Source organism: Budorcas taxicolor, chromosome 24, assembly GCF_023091745.1.
Source record: "Budorcas taxicolor isolate Tak-1 chromosome 24, Takin1.1, whole genome shotgun sequence".
Lineage (NCBI taxonomy): Eukaryota > Metazoa > Chordata > Mammalia > Artiodactyla > Bovidae > Budorcas > Budorcas taxicolor.
Window position 1 is genome coordinate 32,506,941 of NC_068933.1, and position 5,110 is coordinate 32,512,050.

Genomic DNA, 5,110 nt, shown 5'->3' on the forward strand with positions numbered 1-5,110 from the left:
GCTCTTTTCAACTCTGTATGGATGGCTAATGCTTCTCAAGCACTTCCTGTTGGCCTCTCAAGTTGATGGTCGAGGGACCCTTGTTGAGGGGCGGGTGAGTAGAACACGGGTTACCCTCGCGGTCCGGCCCAGGAAGTGAACCCCACACACTCCATCACAGGTGTCGTCCCGGCAAGGGTTGAACTATGCTACTCTCGTCTCCTGTTTTTTGGTGCTGGAGGCTGCCTCTTTTCTGGGCTGGGTCCCCCCCCAAACGTGTCCAGTGGCGCAGTCCCCTTTGCTCTGCAGCCCCCACACTGCAAGCATCAAAGGCCTGACCCCCGGTGTTCGTCAAGTGTCCCTGTGTGACTGCTAGCAGGCCACAGACCCCTGAAGAAGCTCCCTGCCTTGGGTATGTCATTGAAATGTAAGATTTGCCCATAGAAAAGGTAGCATGAAAGAGACTGCATAGGAATTGGTTTCCAGCGAGTGGTCCACATAGGGGAGGCTTCATGGAGCTGATGCTACAGCTGGGTCCTGAGAATACCTGGCTGGGAGGAGGCCGGGGCCCGGGTGGCCAAGGGCAGGTGGTCCTGGAGAAACAGGCTGTACCAGGACAGGGCATCAAGTTGCCTGCTTTGGCCAGAGCAGGCAGTTTGTGAGGGTGGGGGTGCCTTTCGTAAATAACAAAGGGGTTCAGATTTCTAAGGGCCTCAGATGCCAGGCGGAGGGGCCCACTGAGAAGCAGCAGGTGTTTCTCATCTCATATACAGGGTGTGCTGAAGGGCGGATGGCCCTTGACCAAGAGGCCATGGCCAACCCAGAGCTCACCAGTTCTGGACTCAGCGCACTCATCAGCCTGCTGTTTGGGGAGCAGAAGGCCTTAGTGGCTGAGTCCCTTGCCTGCTTTTTCCTTTTTTCTTTTTCCCTATAGTTGAGTTGGAGTCTCCTCCTCTCCCTGGATTGCAACGGCAGCTGGAAGCCTTGTGCCTGGTGACAGAGTGTGGGAGGATCCGGGGCAGGTTGACTCAGGCATGCAGCATGTACTTTTCCTATGGATAGGAAGTGAGACTGGAGGGGCCACCACCAGAGCAAAGACAACAACTAAAGCGCCAGCTAGGGGACTTCCCTCATGGTCCAGTGGTTAAGACTGCAGTGCCAATTCAGGGGCAGGAGTTCAAGCCCTGGTCAGGGAACTAAGATCCCACGTGCTGCATGGCATGGCCAAAAAAACAAAAAAAATTAAAACCAACCCAACAACAAATAAAACCCCAACTAGGATCAAACTAGAGATTGGCACAACTTTCCCCTAAAAACCTCTTACTCTCTCCCCTTCTGATGTCCAACCCGAGGCCATGATCACAAGTCCAGTCCCCTTCATGGTCACATCCCAGTGTCCAAGGGTAGAAAGTTGGCCTCTCTAACAATAAGAAATTTGTTTACATGTTGTGAGCCTTTCCCATTGAACAGAAGTATCTCCTCCGGAAAACCCAGGTATTTCTTGAGCATCACCCTGGCTGTGTTGCTGTGGAGTGGGAAAGGTCTGTGACACAGTCCTGGTCCTCAGAGAACTTAAAATCTTGGGGAGATAAAGCTCCTGTGGTCCAATTTAGCATCCACAGGAATATTCTGAGAAACCTTCACAGTTGGGCCTGCCCACCTCAGGCATCACCCAAAGCTCTGATTTTGTAGTCAGGGAAAACCCAGGGACAGCTATGGGGCAGAGGCCACACACTATGAGCTAGGAAAGGACAAGGAACTGTTTTAAGCTACAGTGTGTGTGTCCCAAGGATCTTTTAACTTGATCTGGAGACAAGCGGTACTCTGGAGAAGGACACCCAGAAATGTCTTAAAGTATTCTTTACAGGATTGGCCGTTGCGTGGAAGCTGTGTCAATGCCCCGGATTTCTGTGTGGTCAGACCAGAAACCTCCATGACTTCCTGCACCTCACCAAGTGATCAGAGACAGCACCTCTTCCCATGTCCACTGCCCTGGGGCAGCCTCTTCATTCATCTAGAAAATCCAACTGTTTTGACATTCCTCCGTCTAACATGCTCTCTTGGAGCCCCCTGTACCTCAGGTCATCCACCATCCAGGAAGGCCCTCCCTACATCAAAACCCTACCTGTCCAACCAAGTCCCTTCTCCCTGAAGTTTAGTTCCTAACTCACGGCATTGACACAGCTTCCACGCATCGGCCAATCCTGTAAATAACGACAAAATCAGTGCTTTGAGTTTCAGAACTTGGCTCGTACAGCCCTCCCTGACTCCCCTAAGCAGAGGACTGTGCCCCTTGCCTCAGGGCAATTCATCTCGAGTGGAAGAGACAGCACCCCAGTGACGGGCAATAGACACCTCAGTTTCTGGAATTAACTAGAATAAAGCCTCCCTTCTCTCAGCAGCCAATTAAATGCATATGAAAAGGTAAGGAAACTGCAGATTAACTGGGGAGAAGTGCAGCCCTTACAGATTAGGTTCTCTTGATGCACACATTCCAAAGAGTAGGACTTAAATGTGTCCTGCAGAGAGGAAGCCCCGTGGCCAAAGTGGAGGTGCAGCAGTCTTCCCTCTAACTGTTCAGAAGTCAGAGGACAGGGAGACAGATTTTGTTTTTTTGGATGAGATAAATCTAAGTAATTTATTAAAGTATGCTTTTAATAACAAATATAAACTAAAAATCTTTATCTTGAAAGTTTTCATATTTTAAATAATACAGTTCATTTCTCCAGGAAAAAAAAAAAAAAGTCTAGGAAAGACCAGGAAACTGAAAAACAGGACAAAAGAAAAAATCCAAATCCTCCAGAAGTATGCGTGTTAAATTTCTTGACTGGTAATTGTGAGTTAAAAGTTATTATGTGCAGGGAGCCTGTTCTAAAAGGAAGACTTGGAGCTGCTATTTTTGTTTCTTACTCTTAAGGTTCTGAAGAGGCATGTTTTAGTTTCCACTTGCAGTGTTTGGCTCAGTGCTGCCTCCTGCTGGAAGGCTTTGTTAAAACAAGGGACCATTCCTCTCCAAGTGACTCCATTACATTCCCTTAGATGAAAAGCCAAGAGTGGTTCAGTTCAGTTCAGTCCAGTCGCTCAGTCGTGTCCGACTCTTTGCGACCCCATGGACTGCAGCATGCCAGGCCTCCCTGTCCATCACCAACTCCCAGAGCTTACTCAAACTCATGTCCGTTGAGTCGATACAGAGAGTGGTGCCTGTGTTCAAACTCCTGGTCCCTCTGCCCTAACCTGGGAGAAGCGTTAGTCGCTCAGTTGTGACCCCATGGACTGTAGCCCGCCAGATTCCTCTGTCCACGGAATTCTCCAGGCACGAGTACTGGAGTGGGTTGCCATGCCCTCCTCCAGGGGATCTTCCTGACCCAGGAATCAAACCCAGGTCTCCTACTTTGCAGCCAGATTCTTTACCATCTGAACCACCAGAGAAGCAAGACTGTCCTCCAAAGGACAGTCAGGGCTTGGAACTGTTGAAACTTCTTAGTCTCTACAACAGCGGTTCTGTTTTGCATTGGAACCGTGGATACAAGTGTGATTGTCTTTCAGGTAATCTCCCAGCTCCTGGGACAGTTTCTGCTTCTGAGCCCTCTGAGAACCACCCGGGAGCCCCCAACAGCTCCCGAGCTGAGCCTCTAACTCAGATGAGGAACCTTGACAGCGTATTAGAAAGTGCCGTGTCCAACAGAGGGACACTGACACCCAAATATTCTGCACCCCGATGAACTTGCCACACCTTTCTTTACTCAGTTCACTGACCGATTGTGCCAGTGTGGAGCTGATCTGAGTTGGAGAGAGAGTAGTATGACTTCCTCTCTCGGTTAGCTCCATAGATGGCAGATCAGCCTTCTCCGGGCGAGGAGCCATCCCCCTGCACAGAGGAAAAAGATCTTAGTGGGCGGGCACTTTGTAGAGTGAGCGTCCTGGGTTTCACCCCTCCCGCTGGTCAGCCGTGTGTATGGAAGTGCGCCCCCTACAGGAACAAGACGGCACCACCACTCTTCGCTATCAGTTCGGTTCGGTTCAGTTCAGTTGCTCAGTCGTGTCCAGCTCTTTGCAACCCCATGGACTGCAGCATTCCAGGCCTCCCTGTCCATCAGCAACTCCTGGAGCTTACTCAAATTCACCTCCATTGAGTCGGTGATGCCATCCAACCATCTCATCCTCTATCGTCCCCTTCTCCTGCCTTCAATCTTTCCCAGCATCAGGGTCTTTTCCAATGAGTCGGTTCTTCGAATCAAGTGGCCAAAGTACTGGAGTTTCAGCTTTCAGCATCAGTCCTTCCAATGAATATTCAGGACTGATTTCCTTCAGGATGGACTGGTTGGATCTCCTTGCTGTCCAAGGGACTCTCAAGAGTCTTCTCCAACACCACAGTTCAAAAGCATCAATTCTTTGGAGCTCAGCTTTCTTTATAGTCCAACTCTCACATCCATACATGACTACTGGAAAAACCATAGCTTTGACTAGATGGACCTTTGTCAGCAAAGTAATGTCTCTGCTTTTTAATATGCTGTCTAGGTTGATCATAACTTTTCTTACAAGGAGCAAGCGTCTTAATTTCATGGCTGCAGTCACCATCTGCAGTGATTTTGGAGCCCAAGAAAATGAAGGCTGTCTCTGTTGCCACTGTTTCCACATCTATTTGCCATGAAGTGATGGGACCGGATGCCACGATCTTAGTTTTCTGAATGTTAAGTTTTAAGCCAACTTTTTCACTCTCCTCTTTCACTTTCATCAAGAAGCTGTTTAGTTCTTCGCTTTCTGCAAGATTTAACTGAGGACTTCCCTGGTGGTGTTGTGGTTAAGACTCTTTGCTTCCACTGCAGGGTATATGGGTTTGATCCCGGGCCATGGGACTGAGATCCTGCATGCTGCCCTGTGCAGCTTAAAAAAAAAAAAAAGAATGTAATTGGAAATACTACTCAATAGTGAATGGACAGTCCCTCCCTTGACAAGATGTCCTGTTTAGCACCTCCACCCAGAACCTTTAGCCAATGCTTCCTGGAGACTTTAACTCCGTCCCTGGACTTACAACTGCCTTCCGGCAGGGTTGAGCATGGGTTATTGAGAACAGGAGGGACAATGTGATCCTGACCCGTGAGATAGCCGACCTGCATGTGTGGTACTACAC